Here is a 19,778-nt window from a genome sequence, read left to right as displayed (position 1 = left end):
ACCACAGATAAGACTTTCCGAATTGCCTAGGTTTCTTATTTCAGCTGTTTAGCATGTTTGGTGTGTTTGTTTATATGCGAACAATTTTTAAATTAAGTTCTGCAAAGTTCATTATAATTGCATATCATATGATATGATTCTTTTTAAAGCAGGCCGGGTGCAATGTATTTTATTTTTGTATCCTAATCTTTTCAATCAGACATTAATGACATGTATTGTGGCAGATGTAGTTTATTTACGTTTTCTTAAATCTTTTCATTTCGATCCCGATGTAAATTATTTATCTTATATGTGGAAACGCCCACTTTTGTCCAGTAAGTTCTTTGACAGTTCCTTTTGTTCTCATTTCCATATAAAGCTATGCAGCTAGCTATCAGATCATCGGGGAGGGTTGAGACAGCTGACTTTGCTGGCTACACTCTTCATATACTGGAAACATTTTCTTGTTTGTCTGTTTATATTGCTTTTATAGTGTAACATGACTGTCTAGGGGTCAGTCCCGTACATAATCTGAGTTCGGAAGGATGAAAGAAAACAAGAATTTCAGTGTTTAAAGACTGAAGAATTAGATTCTATATTCTGTTAAAATAACAATCATGTAAATGAAACGTAAAACATATGAAACAATATCACCTACGATCCAAGAGTGTGATAATTACCATTATTGTAGATAGAAATTTAGCCTTGATCCTCGAAATATGTCTAATCGATAATCAATAATAATATCGACTGCTGCTGATTATACACAAATGCATGTATAATATGACAACAATAAAGACCTGGGCGTGCCTAATCCGGACGGGTTATATACAAAGGGGAATAACTCCATATAACAAGTTAAGACAAATAGGGGAAATATGAATGAAATATGTCACATACAGATAAATAAATATATACACACATAATAAATACACTTCAAACCACCACAATAGATTAATATTTGGGTTAAGTTAGGCAATATTTTGGTTGGGGAAATTAGGTTTCCACATTGTACGTTAATTATAACAGTTTTCTGTTTTCTGTAAGACTGCAGGTATAAATAAATTTGTAAGGTCGGTATACCAATATCGAATATTGAACTAACAGAACAATACATAGAATCACGAGTACCTCGCAGTTATCTTACTTACTACTGCTCTTTTGTGGGGGAGTCGAGGAAGCTCTAAATCTCGCAAGATTTCTGGGGCATAACATTGTTTACAGCAGTGACAATCAAATGATTTGAACAATAATTAAGCAGTGATGAGTATGCAGAAAGTACAATGTATTGCCAAGGATTGAACTCGAAATAGTAGCTATTTTGTCAAATAAGGAAAGTTTAAAGTATTTTATGAACTATAAAAAGTAACGATTTTCAATGAGAATTTCATGAGAAGAGTCCACTTAGTGAAAAGTATCGCTAAAAATGTAACATTTGAGGATTAGCTCCTCTCTCAGATTTATTAGGCTGGTTCAGCATATGTTTAGCAAGATATTTCACCAGGATTTCTTTCTTATAAATTCCACAATGATCGATCTTGCATTGTATTCAATAGCACATTTGCCCCAATCCAACAGGCGTTTCCTACCTCCACCGCAAAAGAGTTCTGCTAAGTTAAGTATATGCAAAATCAAGTATTGACTTTTTCATCAAGTTGTGTGCAATATAACAGGGATAGACATTAACTTTCAGATTCACTTGCCCTTCGGGCAAGTGATCTCAAACCTTGACTTGTCCGAATGGAAAACTTGGTTGCCCAAAATTAGGATAGAAGTTAAGAAAAAAATTATTAATTACTGTAAATGTTATGGAAAGAAAAAAAAATGTGACGAAATACAATACTGTCAATTTGGCATTTTGAGATACCTGAAAAAAATTGTACAAAAACGTATATCGCTGTAAATATAACCTGTTAACACACACTGCCATACAGCAATAACCCTCCGTTTCCTTTTAATAAAATTCATATTTTTGAAAATTCTCAGAGATAACTGTGAAGCAACGCTTAAGGAAGATAGTTGCTACAAAACATACTTAGTACCTCTTATCTTGCTCAGGATACATCGTGTTACAACGTACTTATATTCTGTGCGTGAATAAATAAATAAATAAATAAATAAATAAGAAGTTCACAAAATTTGTAAGACGTAGAGCGTATTTACTACGAAAGAAAATAACGAACTCGATTTTTTAAATGAACGGTATAATCCAGAAACGCTACCAAGAAATTTCGATTGAAAACATTGTCAGTCAGGTGTGTTGGGGGAATCAAGTGTTCAATCTATTGTTTTATTTATAAATTAATGTAAACTAAATATGTACATTTGTATGAGAAAAATTCACTTGCCCGATCGGACAAGTATGTCGACAATTTCACTTGCCCGAACTAAGAATTTACTTGTCCCGGGCAATCGGACAACCGTTAATGTCGATCCCTGTAATAATCACTGAGGATTTGTTAAAGAATATTTTTGTTTGTTCCCTTTAAATCCTACAAACTGAGACCCTTTTCGATGTAAATTGTAAGTAAACAGTTATGATAACAATAATCATTGCGAGTACAGGGAGTGGCGCAAAGCCCCGCTCATCACTGGGAGCTCTTAATACAACGTGTGGGTGAAGAGAAAATTTGGACATTGCACATTGATCCAAACAATTTTTTTTTTCCACAGTAACTTCTGGACCCACAATGCATTGCTTGTTAAATTACCTTCTCACAAGAATAACAACAAAAGTTCAACAAATAATAAACTCGCCTTTATTTAATGGATATATTGCAGATAAATAGTCAATAAAACATTCTTCATTAAAATAAGCACTGTTCTTTCTTCAGTTTAATGGTAACGAAACTTACATACCACATCATGTGCCGTCAGAGTCTAGACGCACCAAATGTCACGTGCGGTTTATAGAGACAGGCCTAAATATAATGATAAACAGTACACTGAAAAGGTATCTGCGCTTGCCCTAACGGTCGCACGATTAACATTTTATGATTGAATAATTCTCAGGTTTTTGATTGTCTGATAGCCAACATTTTAGAAATCAAAAAATGTTATACTGTAGACGTATTACATTTGGATGTGTATTTTTTTTTAGTGCCTTTGGCTGAAAGAATCTTCTGTTAATTCAAGTACAATGCTAAATGTCTTGCAGCACATAATTATTCATGATTAAGAACATTAAGAATTATTACCTAACCTACTATATAAATTGTAATTAGGCATGTTGAACTGTTTCCGGATTCTTTTTAATGTTTTTGCAAATCATGAAACAGTCAAAACTGTTTACCCGGTCACAGAATGAACTGTTGCATGGCTGAACTGTTCCATTATGACGTCATAGTTAATTTCCCGTACTTTACAGCTATAATATTGAATTATATATAAATTGAAGCATTTTTATTGAATTTGAAATTATCATCTGTAAAGTAACCTGATACCAATTTAAACATATATTCAATTTAATATCATTTCAAAGAAGAGGCCATGAACACCTTTTCTGAGGGTAGTTTGGGAAAAATGTAGGCCCCTTTCATTCAGTATAGATCTTTGCCATAAACGTGCAATATTCAAATTTTTAAGACATCATTATGTTGTTTACTACATGTTTTTTTTTTCATTTATTAGTGCATGATATAATATCACACCCATTAATTTTTCTGACTTTACACCAATCGGTGTGAATATTTGATTAATATTCAACTTGTTTAGTTTGGTTTTAAAAAATAATACAAACTTTTGTCAATGTATTTTAAAAGCCATTGATTATTATGTCGATATCATTACTTTAAGAAATTGTATAGTAGGTTAGGTAATAAAACACTTATTTCATGACAACTCGGGAAACAGTCAAACTGTTGTCCCTCGATAATGGGGAAGACCTGGGAAACTGTTGCCCTCGGCCTTCGGCCTCGGGCAACAGTTTCCCAGGTTTTCCCCATTACATCGGGACAACAGTTTGACTGTTCCCCTCAAAGTCATGAAATAAGTGTATTAATGTGCTAAATCAAATCTAAGCTAACTTGCTCAAAAGTTAATTTCCCTCAAATATCGTACATGTACAAGCTAAATAGAATACATTTAGAGTATTCACCTGCATGTTATCTTCCAGATGAATATTATTGAATTCATGTACAATTATTGACTTTTGATGAGGCTTACTCATTAGTATACAGACCTGGTCAGGTATTAGTTGACTGAGACCGAAAGCTATTCAAAAGTCAAAAGCCGTTTTATCAAAAGATCTGGAATTTACTACATTTTTGACACTTTAGTTCTTGTCTCCAACAAATATAAACACTCATGATACAATGCATAGTGTAACTTAACACATTATAATTGTAATTGATCAGTTTAACAAATGTTTAAAAGTGGAAAAAAAATATTAAACAACAGATACTCAATTATTTACTAAGAAATTAGCTTAATGTCTCTGCATCTAGCATGTTAACATTAATTTTAAAACGACACGTTTTAAAAACATGCACTTTGATTGGTCAAAAATGTTAGCAAATCTATGAATAAATAAATTCAGAATTAAATTTATGAAATTTTTTTGTTAGAATGTTTGAGGCAAACAGAAGATGCATGGAATCCCCCCTGAACATGGAGACAGTACAGTTACATGCATTATCAAAGCTGGATTATTAGGTGCTACATTTAAACTCAACCATAAATATTTGCTTATTTTTAAGGTAATGAAATATTTCAAACCAAATTTGTTGTATCATTCAACATTTAATGTCCTGTACTGCTTTTTTTGGTGTAGTATGTATGTATGTTGTTCTACGTCCCGTTCGAGAATTTTTCACTCATATAGAGATGTCACCATATACCGGTGAAGGGCTTCAAATTTTGACCTTTACTCGGCACTCGGGGCCATTGAACAGTGAGGGATCTTTATCATGCCAACGCCTGCTGTGACACGGGGCCTCGGTTTTTAAGGTCTCATCCGAAGAACCTGCAACTTTCACTTCAAAGTGCCGATCGCATGGCGAAGAAACAGTTGCTACCCATTTTTTATCGACTTAGGTCAGTCGCGGCTGAGATTCGAACTCACAACCTCCTGATCACAGAGTGAGCGCTCTACCAACTGAGCTACCGTGAACGGTCTTTTGTTGTAGTAGTTATAAGCTTCTAAAGCATATTGTTTTCAAAGAAACGAAAAGAAATTAAAAAATGAAAAGTAATTTATGCTAATTTTAATAGCCTACACTTTAAAAAGATTTCTGTATTTCCCCCTCTGAACTGTAGAGATTAGACATGTCAATTGATATACTCTATATTATACAGTACCGACCAGACACAACCTAACAGAAAGCGGACCCAGAGCGCACCCCGGGTTCGCTCTCTGGGTTCGCTTCGGGTTCGCTTGGGGTCCGCTAGTGCTGACCCCGAGCGAACCCGGAGCGCACCCGTAGCGAACCCGCAGCGAACCCAGAGCGGACCCAGAGCGAACGCTGAAAGTGAACCCCAAATTCAGTAGCGGTCCCAGAAAGCGAACGCGCGCTCGGTGTTGCGTAACAGAGCTGTCAATCAGGATTAGCGATTAACTCATCAGCGCGTCGACCAATCAACATGCCGAACAGGTCTGTCAATCAGGATAAGTGATAAAATGCGTTGACCATCAGCGCATCGACCAGTCAACATGCCAGTAATCTAAACATTGTACAAGCAAAGCGTGTGAATGTACAATGTAAAAATATTATTAATATGATTTTTAAACATGATTTTACATTTATATATTTTAATTCTCCAGACAACATGCAATATTTACACATCTATTTTCATTATTTTTTATTTTAAAATCTATTAATACATTATATATTTTTATTATCCAGGTAGCATGTTACATGTATAGTTACATATTTATTTTCTTTATATTTTTAAAATCCATTAATTTCAAATATTCATTGCGTAAATTTATCAGACAATAAGTACTTTAATTCATAATAGAAAAAAGAAGATAATAATGGTTATAACAATTGTTACTAAAAAAAAAGAATAAAAAAAAAAACTGGTCTTCGATAAATTATAGAATTTTATTATCTCAAGATACAGTATAAGAACATGTACGTGCTTAAATTCAATTATTTTTTATTAATTATTTCAATTTACATGCACGTTTCAATTTATCCAGATCAACATCGAAATTATCGATCTAAATAATTGATCATGAAAAAAAAATTAAATGTACATTGTACAGTATAAATGTGCATTATGTCAATACGTAAATTAGAGAAAAAAATCTCATGTTTTTAACTACTATGATATATTTTTTTTAATTAATCTTTTATCAAAATTTAATAAATAGCTTGATTTAAATACATGAATATAGGGAAAGTTTATTTTGTCAATTCTTATTATCCTACATGTAGACCTTACATTCTGTGTTTTTTAATTTTTGTAGCTACTTGCAAGTCAATAAAAAAACCGCAAAAATGCTTATCACTTTCCTTCGCTTCGATATATATAATTATACAGGTTTACATGTTCACGAACCTCTTACATGTACTACATGTAATTTTCGAAATACTTTATATGGATATAAAAAAAAAATATTAGGCGGGTACGTTTTGTACTTGTGCATGAAAAGTACACGCAATTCCAACATTAGTAAATTGAACTTGCAAAGATACCTTAATACGAAAACGTACATATATTTTTTTCATTACATAGGTACCTGTATTTGAACTTTGTCATAATTATTTAATTTTAACACTTTAATAATTAAAGTTTCAAAGTGAAGCCAAGGTCATCACGTGTCGGTAATCATCAACCTGTTTCAAAGATATTGCGGGTGCAAAGAGCAATTGCGGTGGGTTTTTTAATTGACACTTGCTAGCTGGATGTATACTGTCTCCATGATCACGGTATACCTGAGTATATACATGTACTCCCCCTACTCGATGCACCTTAAGTTACATGTACCTTGTCTGGGCACGTTATCAATAAGGAATTCAATTATCTTTCTTTTTTTTTTTTGAATTTGGAAACGTCACAGTTCTTTGGTGCGTCGCATGAAGAGTACATGTTCATGTGATTTGCTGTCAACTGAATGCTGAAAGTCAGTAAAATAGCTTTACGAGAGAGAGAGAGAGAGAGAGAGAGAGAGAGAGAGAGAGAGAGAGAGAGAGAGAACACTGTATATTATTTGAAATTAAAATCGCTGCAACCGGCCCATAGAAAACAATTCGAGTACGGAGAGGGGTGGGGGATCATCGAAATAAAACAATAATAATAAAAAAAAATCGGGCGTTATTATCTTAATTTCATCTACTTAATCATGCGAGTTTACAGTTATTGAATTCTTGTTTTGTTTGTTTTCTTTCTTGTTTTTATTTATTTTTAAATATTTAGAATTTTGTTTGTAAACATGCCACTTCAGTATGTACATGTATGTAGTGGTGCGGGGGGGGGGGGGGGGGGGGTCATGAACCAGTAAGGAACTCAAACTATTCAAATGATCATTTACATGTATTTGAAAACAACTTAAAAAAATAATATATTCTTATCAGTAGACCAGATATTAGTTTTTGTTTGATTGTTTGTTTTGGTTTTTTGATTGTTGTTGTTGTGTATTTTTAAGTCTTCCGTTAAACTCGCCTTATAAAACAATGATTTATAGCACGGAAGTAAATTATAAATAATCTGTAAAACGAAACTCAGGTTACACTGTATGAGAATTTTTTGTGATTATCACGACCTACATATACATGTAATGGACGACAACTTAGCTTAAATGTAAACTGCTAAATATGAAGACTGAGCATTTGTACAGTTTGCCTCAGGTATTTCATAGATAAGATCATAATTCAGTTGTTTGTCTTTCAAACATTTAAATTACGATTTAGCAATTGCAATTACAATTGGAAGTTCCAACTTATTTTAAAACGCATGAATAATGTAAACAAATGAATTTGAAAGTTTTTTTTTATTAAGATACTCTTATCAATTTCACTCCATCCGATACATCGGAAATAAATTTAACACCCTTTTTCTTCTTTTTCTTTCGAGATATACTTAGCTTGTAAGTTAAGAAAAATAAAAGTGATAATTCTACGTCGAATGTACGGTGAAATTCTTGAAAATTTATCAACGTTCTCCATATTGTCACTTACATGTACATGTTTCGATCGCAATAAACAAAGTAATGATCAATTTCACTACTGTATTTGGAATATACAAGGGGCGGGGCTTACTGGCGGCAAGATTAAAGCGAACCCGCAGCGGACCCCGAGCGAACCCAGGAAGCGAACCCGGGGTGCGCTTTGAGTTCGCTCTGGTGTTAGGTTGTGTCCGGTCGGTACTGTACAATTCGTTGGTTAATGATGCAACATAAGAATTCAAGTGCATAGTGTTGCCAAAGTATCGCAGAAGTTGTAGTAAAAGCTTCAGGGGTAAAAATATCATTTTCATCCTCTTATTTTCATACTTGATTGCCAAAGCTTAATCATGACTTTTATGAAGTTTTTCTTTTCCAATTTAGGTATACAGAGATCCCTTGAAGAAATAAAGAACAGCTTTTAATTAGAGAATTCTCTTTTAATACAGTTACAAAGCTGTCAAACCATGATGAGTAAAAAAGATGCAAGGAAATTTGTTTACAGCCTTCCAGGTAATAATAAAATAATTCAATCTTCCAAAAGAGATTTTATCTCACTCAAGCAGAAGATTCAAGTGAGCTTTTCTGATCAAAAAGTGTCCGATGTCTGCCTATCTAGCTGTCCGTCAACCTTCTGTCCATCTGTCTGTCATGTTGCTGCAGAACTGTAGCTCTCCGAAAAAAAAAGAAATGTCAGACCGGAGAGCTACAGTGCCACCCATTAAAAAAATGTGTATATTTACTGCGCCAAAAAAAAAGTAAGCAGAATCTCGATTTATTTCTCTGTTATCAACTGCAATCTAAAAATACTATTAACCCTGTGTCTCTAACATATTTTTGCACTTTTTCCACAACAAAACATTCTTTACAACCATTGTTAATCATATCAATAGCCCTCCTGGGCCTGAAATTGAAACCATCGAAAATTTTGTCTATTTATTCTGCCATCTTGGGTGGCAAGGTAATTCGGTCCAAGGCGCTTCTTGCAGATGTCAACTACAAGAGTAGTTGATAGAGGTCTAAGGAAAATTTTGAAATCCAGGTTTTGTGCAGTTGAGGTAAAAATTTAGAGAAATTAATTCAGAACCGAGCGCAACTTTTTGTGTGCAATAAATATACACTTTTTTTCTATGGGTGGCACTGTAGCTCTCTGGTCGTCTATCCCAATTTTTTCAAACCAGCAAGTTACAGATCAGCAGCGTTCTGTCATGTTGTCTGTAAACTTAATTTTTACATTTTCAACTTCTTCTTCAGAAGCACTGGGCCAATTTCAACCAAACTTACCTCAAAGCATTCTTGGGTGAAAGGAATTTAAGATTGTTTAGAGGAAGTGGCATGCCCCCTTTCAAGGGGAGATAATAAGGAACTCATGAAAATTTGAATTTTAAAAATTTTCTGCTCAATAACCACTTGACCAGAAATGATGAAATTTATGTGAAAGCTTCTATTAAAGTTTGTTCAAATCATGACTCCCAGGGGTAGGATTGGATCATAAGAAGGGATCAGAGAATTACATAGGAATATGTAGGAATTATCCTCAAAAATCTTCCTCCTAAAAACAGCAAAGCCATTATTAGTCATTTTTTATACAGAGGCATCCTCAGGTAGTGAAGATTCAAATTTGTTTAAATCATAACCTCCGGGACTAGCATGGGGTCACAACAGGGGATCAGGGTAATGCATTGGAATATAGAGAAAATATTTTTTTAAAATCTTCTTCTCAAGAACAACAAAGCCATAATTTCATATATTTTTTTAGAAACTTTAAAGGTATTGTAGACACAAATTTGCTAAAATCATGCCTGGGGAGAGGGGGGTGGTTAAGGTGGGACCACAATAGGCAGTAAAAGTTTTATAATGGAATACATATGGAAAATGTCTTTAAAAATCTTCTTCTTAAGAAGAGGAAAATTTATATGAAGTCATATTTATATGGAAGCATTCTCAGGTAGAGTAGATTGAAGGTTACATGTATTCAAATCATGACCCCCTATGGTAGGGTGGGGCTATAATATGTGATCAGTTTTACACAAGAAAATAGGAGAAGAAAGAATCTGCTGATGGAGAACAGAAGGGCCATAGTTAATCAGGTGAGCATTATGGCCCATGGGCCTCTTGTTTGTTCAATATTTACATTAAGGTCTGAAGACACGTTGCTTGAATATCTGTTTTGTGCCTCTTCATAATATACAACAAATTTATTAAAATTATCATTATTTTGGGATTTTTAACTGTTTTCAAAATGTCTAAGTAGATAATGACACCAAAAAATTGTGATAAGGGCAATGTTCGAGATTTCCAAAAAGGATTATATAGTAAATAACATCCTCTGGTATCTTGCTTAAATGCCTTGTAAGGTACCTTAATTTTTTGTGAGGAAACTTGTTAAAGTAGCAATACTTCAATGACAAATTCTTGGAAAAAATTATATATTATTGAGGAACGTGTCATCTGACCTTAAGAATGGTTGTGTAGAAATCATCAAGATTCACCTATTATGTGTCATATTTTTTAAGTTAAAAGTTAGCAGTAAATATTGTTTGTTTATCAACAGATTCGGCAAATAATGCTAGAGAATTAGTTAATGCAAGACCTAATGATGGAAATGTACCAGGTTCCATGGCTAGGAGAATGTCAGAAAGCCTCATCATTAGTGTGTTACAGGTAAAAAAAATTTTAGGAATTTAAGAAATAAATAACAGCTAGTGTTAAAAATTCACTAGGAAATGAATTTGGTTGGTTCACGATCACATCTCTTGAGAAGCCTGAAAGTCTCATTGATGAAAGTGTTACCATGCTGGTTTCCCAGGTCCCTATAACACTGATATCCTACATGTAGGTCTCAGTCAAGCATCTGCTCTGCTCAAGGTTCCAGGAGTGAAAAATGTTGGTTAGGAATAAAGTGGCATCAGGTATTCTTCTGTCATAGAATCTTCTTTTTAAGAATTAATTAACCCCTTAGTCAGTATTAGGGGTATATAGTTTTTGCCCGCTTATCGATCTTGTTTGTCTGCAAAAATTTAACCTTGCCCATAACTTTTTTAGTAGATGGAACTATGGCATTCATATTTCACAGGTCACTTGTGACAATACCTTTCTTTGGGTATCACTTAATTTGACCTCTTGACCTTGGAATTTGACCCACTTACACGAAAAATTACCAAATTTTAACCTTTGCAATAACATTTGAACGGTTGTGCTAGGGCTTTCATCCTTCACTTGTATATTCATTGTGGTAAGACCTTTTAATGGGCATAAATATTTTTGACCTTTTGACCTTGACCTTAGAGTTTGACCCACTTTTTGAAAACTTTAACCTCGGCTATAATTTTCAACGCTTAGCACAAGGGCTTTCATATTTCACAGGTGTATTCCTTGTGACAACACCTTCCTTTGGATACCAACAGTTTGACCTTTTCACCTTGACCTTAGAGTTTGACATGTATTTGAGAAACTTCAACCCTCACCCTACAGGGGCATCAGTGTTTCACAAACACATCTTGTTTCACATAAATTGTAGCTTTAACAAAGACAAAGACACACTGTTGATAATTTTTTAAGATGACATTTTATTTACAAGTTATGCTGGGGGGTTCTGTTAAAATATTCTGTTTACATGAGGTCATGATGAACAAAAGAAGGTAGTACACAGTGTTTAGACTGGCAGAAGAAGTGATATGGTATCATTATTTTCTTATACATATACAGTAAAACAGGCTTTAGCTTATAATGAATTCAAGCTAATAGCAAAGTGATTTTTATTCTCTGTTTTTTTTTTTTTTTTTAACATATTACAACTCAATGTATACATGAATAATGATTTACGTTAAGTTTTTAACAAAGCAAAATTGTCTGTCCCTAGCACTTTGATATAGGCTTGTTTTTCTGACTAACTGTACAAGTATTTATTCCACCAGTTCAAATTTTAATATGAATTGTATACCTTTTATGCTTTTGATAACTGTGATTTAATGTAGAATTATGTCCACAGCATTTTTTAATCTTTGCAAAAACTTTTAGAATTATTATTAGTCCCCCACCTGTGAAACCAGAGGTGACAATAGGTTTCACCGTGTCTGTGCGTCTCTCTGTACATCTCTCTGTCTGTCCATATGTATGTCTATCAGTCTGTCCCACTTGGTTTACCACACTTTTTTTCTTGCAGAAATTGAGATGTTTTTTGGTTTGTGAGTCTAACTTGATGAATTATAGATTAAGTTTGCATTATGATTTTTTGACGGAATTATGGCATTTTCAATTTTTAACGGGAACCAGATTACACTTGCCGGTAGGGGACTAGTATTGCTAATGCAATACTCTCAGAATGCTTGTTACAATTAAGTTGCATTTTTTTCAGAGGCAGTAAAGGAAATCGATGGTGATGTTTCTTGTGTTGGTGATGAGAATCAGAGTGAGGAGGAAATGGATGACAGTCAAGACAATCATGATTTCCACACTTTAACTCCAGGTACTGTATACACACTACATTACTGCATTACCCATCTTTAAGCAATAACTTCCTTTTCTTTATATTATAAGCAGAAGCCCTGAATGCGTAAGATTGTTAAGGCTGCATAAAGGGGGTGGGGCCTAATTTTTACGGGAAAAGTTTACTATGACATCACACAAAAATAGTTATTCCTCATAATACCAGAAAATGAAATAATTTGCAATTTTAAACTATCTTAACATAATAAACAACATGAAAACTACCAATGCATTAGTTTTTGTTGCTAGTTAAATCCCACAGAGCAGGTTATTAACAAATTACTGATTGCAGTGAACTTGTCGACATGACATTATTTTGGTAAAAATGACATATTTCATGTGCTGTGAGAGACAGAACGAAGATTTTTTTTTACAGTGAAAAATGTATTTTATTATTAAACAGAATATTATTTACAGATTTCAGACAGGCAAGTGATACAAATGTAAAATCTTTGTTTAGTGCGATTATTCAATAATTATACAGAAAATGTATTTAATAAATTCTTCAGTGTTTTTATGTACAAGGTTCCAGACCCATGTTTAACATCGAGGTGCCTAATTAAATTGTTTTTTTGCAAGGGCAAACACTTAATAGATCTTAACCGTTTTTCGAATGTAAATAAAGGATATTTTCCTTAACTTGAAAAGTGCTGCAGCTTTCCCGAAATCGAGAGCATTATTTAATAAATGCATAAAACACTTTGTAAAGGTAACATATATTTCAACTGGAGCTACATAACATGAATTTTTCCTTATAAAATGCAAATTCTAAAGCAGCAGAACTTTTCAGAAAGTACAAGGTATATAGAAATAATTTATAACTTAAATTTTTTAATGGAACTAGGATATGCCCTTGCGATATTGAAATTTGTGTATGACCTACATGTAGTACACTTTATATGCAATTATCACGTGACTTCCAAATAAGGTTACCAAACTAGATTCAATATAGAGTGGGGTATAGGCCTACAATATTATTTTTATTAATTTTTAAGTCATCTGGGAATATAATAGCTTTACAAAAATAAATCAGCATTAAAAAGTTATCTATTTGTACATGCCTATTTTCCATTGATTTCTTCACAGTATGCCTTAACAGTGCTGCGTGGTCTACATGCATGAAAAATGTGTAGTTCTCAATACTGGATATTGAGTATGAACAGAGGAGCTTCAGTATAAGTGACAAAAAGAGTGGTTATATATTCAAGGGTAGAGCAAGGTATATTCTGAAATAAGTTATTTGCGTTGGTGGAACTTTACCAATATGAGAGTCATCGCATTTCACACAGATGTCTTCTGAATGGAGATGGAAGAGTGAGATTAAATTCCAAATAGAACAAAATATTGATCTAAAACTGAATGTAAATTTAAGTAGCCAAGCACGCAAGTTCACAGATCATTCAAATAATGAATGTACCTATTTAATACATATATATTAGTGAACAATCATTCTCCTACCAAATTGTATTTCAGATGCCGAAAAGTTCTTCACTTTTCACAAAATACTTAGCCAGTCATGATAAGCCACTTTCAGAGCTATTTGCTTTATTTTTATACAGACAAAAGTATAAACAGAAGAAAAATTATATTCTGAAAATTTGATTTTAAGGAAAAGGAAGCCACTTTCTGATCACAGATCCACAACAGAAATGGAAGATTCTGCATGCAAGTGACAGAAGATACAAAAAATCCCATGGACATCATGTGAAATGATTTTAATCAAAAAACATTTCAGAAAAGATTACAAAAATGTAATAAGAACTTAGATAAGTGTTAAAGACCAAGTATATAATCTAGTTTAAAAAAAAAACAGAGAAAATCTTGATTTACACACTAATTTCAATTGATATATTTTTGAGAAAAATGATAAACACTGTGTTTTGGAGCCACAATTAGCAGTATTGGGGGTTAAATTGTTTGCAGCAGTTTTTTTCATTATGAAACCTGCATGGACCATGATACTTGCATGACTGAAGAGTGCAGAAGAAACTGCATGATGTGTGTAGCAAATGATTTTGAAGTACATATATTAATATTTTGTGCAGAAGGAAATTTTTTCCTTTTTTTTTTTCATGAATATGTTTTCAAGTATCGCATGACCTTTCTGAAAGTGAAAAAAATGTGCATGTCCCAATTAAGTCTGATCAAGTCTTCAAATAAAGTTATATGCAGAAATTCTTTTTTTATTTATCCACTATGGTATTGTTTATGAAATCTACAGTGAAATGTATTTTTAAGTGAGTTGAATTGAATATAAAGAGTTGGGTTCACTTTATGCATAAGATAGCCCTGTCCTTATATCAGTTAATTGTCCATCACCCTCTGTCCCATTTCTAACATCCAAATAAAGCTGAGAGTGCCTTTCATTCCTTTAACAAAGTTTCGTAAAGAGTCCAGAGATTGGAAATTAAACAAGCTTTGTAAAATTGCAAAATTCTTTTGCAGAAAACAGGCTTATTTGAAAGAAAACTAAATACAAGCTTACTCCTCAACCCAAAATATAAAACATGTTTTTCAGAAACAGATCCTTAATTATTTAATATCCTCTGCATGGATTAGAGATTGCACTCTATATGAAATATTTTTTGAAAAATGCTAAACCTTTTGTCCATTGTTGAAGGAATTTTCAGGATATGGGGAAAATCTTTCCTTTATATTGATGTTTGAAATAGGACCCTGGGACTTTGTCAGTTAATTGGTATGTATGAAGGGCCATTTTATGGATAAAGTGAACCCAGCTCTTTACATCATTTTTAATAGATACAGTCACCAAAGGTCCAAAAGATAATTTAATGCACATGATACCAAAACTGAGTAGTTTTGATTTCTCACAATTCAAAGGTCCATAAAAACCCTAAGTTAACCTTGCTTTTTTATAATGTTTATGTCTACAAACTTTTACCATATGTATCAAGTCCTTAGTTTCTAAAAATACCATTATCTTGTGTAAGTCCCCAGAGTTTTACCATCGTGTATAAGGTCCTCGGTTTCTATAAATACCCTTATCTTGTGTAAGCCCCCAAACTTTTACCATGTGTATCAGTTCCTCAGTTTCTATTAATACCCTTATCTTGTGTAAGCCCCCAAAGTTTTACCATGTGTATAAAGTCCTCAGTTTCTATACATACCCTTATCTTGTGTAAGTCCCGAAACTTTTACCATGTGTATCAGTTCCTCAGTTTCTATTAATACCTGTACCCTTATCTTGTGTAAGCCCCTAAAATTTTACCATGTGTATAAGGTCCTCAGTTTCTATAAATACCCTTATCTTGTGTAAGTCCCGAAACTTTTACTTTTGTGTATAAGGTCCTCGGTTTCTATAAATACCCTTATCTTGTGTAAGTCCCCAAACTTTTACCATGTGTATCAGGTCATCAGTTTCTTTAAATACCCTTATCTTGTGTAAGTCCCCAATTTTTTACCATGTGTATAAGGTCCTCAGTTTCTATACTTTCATTATGTGTAAGTCCCCAAACTTTTACCATGTGTATAAGGTCCTCGGTTTCTATAAATACCCTTATTTTGGTTAAGTGCCTAAACTTTTATCATGTTTATAAGGTCCTCAGTGTCTATAAATACCCTTATCTTGTGTAAATCCCAAAACTTTGCATGTGTATAAAGTCCTCAGTTTCTATAAATACCCTTGTGTTGCGTAAGTCCCTAAACTTTTACAATGTGTGTAAGGTCCATAGTTTCTATACTTTCACTATGTGTAAGTTCCCAAACTTTTATTATGTGTATAAAGTGATCAGTTTCTATACATTTATTATGCATAACTTTAACTATGTGTATAAAGTACTCAGTTTCTATAAATACCTGTATCTTGTGTAAGTACCCAGTTTCTATAAATACCCTTATGTTATTTAAGTCCCTTAACTTTTATCATGTGTATAAGGTCCTCAATTTCTATAAATACCATTATCTTGTGTAAGTCCTCAGTTTCTATAAATACCCATATCTTGTGTAAGTCCCCAAACTTTTACCATCCTTATAAGGTCCTCAGTTTCTATAAATACCCTTATCTTGTGTAAGTCCCAAAACTTTTACCTTATGTATAAGGTCCTCAGTTTCTATTCATACCCTTATCTTGTGTAAATCCCAAAACTTTTACCATGTGTATAAGGTTCTCAGTTTCTATACATACCCTTATCTTGTGTAAGTCACCAAATTTTTACCATGTGTATAAGGTCCTCAGTTTCTATAAATACCCTTATCTTGTGTAAGTCACCAAACTTTTACCATGTGTATAAGGTCCTCACTTTCTTTAAATACCCTTTATTTTGTGTAAGTTCCCAAACTTTAACTGTGTGTATAAGGTCCTCAGTTTCTTTAAATACCCTCTACTTGTGTAAGTCCTCAAACTTTTACTTTGTGTATAAGGTCCTCAGTTTCTTTTAATACCCTTATCTTGTGTAAGTCCCCCAACTTTTACCATGTGTATAAGGTCTTCAGTTTCTTTAAATACCCTTTATCTTGTGTAAGTCCCCAAACTTTTACTTTGTGTATAAGGTCCTCAGTTTCTATAAATACCCTAATCTTGTGTAAGTCCCCAAACTTTTACCATGTGTTTAAGGACCTCAGTTTCTAAAAATACCCTTATCTTGTGTAAGTCCCAAAACTTTTACCATGTGTATAAGGTCCTCAGTTTCTATAAATACCCTTATCTTGTGTAAGTCTCCAAACTTTTACTGTGTGTATAAGGTCCTCAGTTTCTATAAATACCATTATCTTGTGTAAGTCCCCAAACTTTTACCATGTGTAAGAGGTCCTCACTTTCTATATATACCTTATCTTGTGTAAGTCCCCAAACTTTTACTTTGTGTATAAGGTCCTCAGTTTCTATAAATATCCTTTATCTTGTGTAAGTCCCCAAACTTTTACTATGTATATGAGGTCATCAGTTTCTATAAATACCCTTATCTTGTGTAAGTTCCCAAACTTTAACCGTGTGTATAATGTCCTTAAGGTCCTCAGCCTGATACATCGAAAGAAGACGGTTGTTCATGATCAAAATACATTGTGATTTATTTTAAAAGAAATCACCAAGACTAATTGTCCATGTGTTACTAAATTCAAACGCAAACAGGTCTGAAATGCCTGAAATATTTCTTGTTTTTCGCCTGACACTGTAGCGCTCTGGTCATCCATCCCAATTTTTTCTGACCAGCGAGCTACAGATCTGCAGCTAGTCTTATGCATGTATAAGCTGCAGATCTGTAGCTCACTGGTCTGAAAAAAATGGGATGACCAGAGAGCTACAGCGCCACCTAAGAAAAAAAACTGTATATTTATTGCGCACAAAAAGTTGCACTCATTTTTAGAAAAATACACTATTATACCGTATACGTCCTTTCTCTAAACGTGAGAAAAAGTGCAATCTGCTTGCATGGAACGACATATAGATGTGATTGACTGAAAAATTATGTATTTTTGAGATATACGCTCTTAATTTTTTTTTAATTAAGAAGGGAGGGGGGGAGTATCGATCCACACTTCAGGCGCCTGTGTTTACAAGGGTTATAAGGAATGTATATCTGTGGAAATAGTACAGCAATATGTTAGGAACACACAGTTAGTAATATTTTGAAACGGCGGTTTGAAAAACACGGAAAAATAAATCGAGAAACAGCGCACTTTTTTGTGCGCAATAAATATCCACTTTTTTCAATGGGTGGCACTGTAGCTCTCCGGTCTGTCAATATTTTTTTTCGGAGAGCTTCAGTTCTGCAGCTAATGCATGTATATGCATTTTTTTTGTACTTTTAATCAACCTGTACGTACATAAGCCGCTGACTAATGAAAGAGGCAATGTAGCACATGCACTTGTTTCTGCAATAAATTTTTAACCCTTTGCATAATGATTATTATAATATGGGTTAAAAATTTATTACAGAAACAAGTGCCTGTGACCTCGATATGTAACCTCGCCACTTTTGCTCCTTACTCCAACGCGAATTCCGGCTGGATGTACATCTATAGTCGACACTACGTACTTTTTAAAATAAATTTAATAATAAATATTATTTGTGTATTTTTTCTTATATTAAAAGCTTTACATTCAAGAATATAGTGATACTCATCAGCAACTTGGGCAATAATACAGGCTGTACAGGTTTTTTTTCCCTATGTGGTATATCATACTATCGTCTGGCCTCTACTGGTAGACGACGATTTTATTTATGAAATTCTAAAAGTATTTTTCTAAATGAAAGAAAAGTTACCAATGTAATTTTCAGATCCCATGCTTTGCTTAAAGAGTCTATAAACTTGTTTTTCAGGAGTTATCACTGAACAACTTTTGAATAATTTGATGTAACATTTGCATTATAAATGAAGATTACATGTTGTATCCTTCATTAAGAATTCATATTGACACCTTGTTTATATTTGATACATCTCGGCATGTAGTATCGGGGGGGGGGGGGGGGGAGGGGGGTTGGCCCCTCAATTTTTTCCAAATTAACTTTTTACTGTTGAAAATGTTCCTAGAAAAGATTCTTACGCCACTTTTGTTCCAGTATATTTAAATCATGGGTAATGTATTGATAACGTTTGACTGTGATCCCCCTTTCCAACTACATAGGATTTAAGAGTGTGGACAATTTATGTTTTTTTTTCTTGTCACATTATTTTTTTTCAGGTAGGTTGTCATCCCACCCCCACCCCTTTCAGGCTCAACTTTCAGAAACGATACTACGTGTCTGACAGCACACACATTTACAGATTTTCTGTAAAATATGCAATTCTAACCACGGGTTTAATAATTTTTCATCACTATACAGTTTAAGCATTTTGTACAATACATTCACAATTTTATTATTGCAATGTATCCTAGCTATGAGAGGAAACGGGTTGCACACCACCAGGCATTCTTCGGATGCATAAGGATGATCTGACGTACATTTTCTAGGCGATTGAAATTGTCAAAGTTTTTAGCGGGTTTATTCCTAAGAAATACAAATCACTCGTACCAAAACTTCCTCGCTATATGTTGGTATATGCACACTAGATATACTGATATACATAGAGCTATATATATCAGAAATTCAGAAAATTCACTTGATGCGAGTCTTTGCCTTTACATATAAGCCATACTTTAACGATTAATTCTACTTTAACTCACGATTTTTTTTTTTTTGCCTGCAAGAACGCCATGTCTACGATGTCTGTTCGACAAAATACGACGTTTAAACGATTTAAGTAC

Source organism: Saccostrea echinata, unplaced genomic scaffold (genome assembly GCF_033153115.1).
Source record: "Saccostrea echinata isolate AGI-Se365-2 ecotype Australia unplaced genomic scaffold, CSIRO_AGI_Sech_v1 ptg000032l, whole genome shotgun sequence".
NCBI lineage: Eukaryota > Metazoa > Mollusca > Bivalvia > Ostreida > Ostreidae > Saccostrea > Saccostrea echinata.
The sequence above is the reverse complement of the archived record's forward strand: the minus strand, read 5'-3'. Positions refer to the sequence as shown.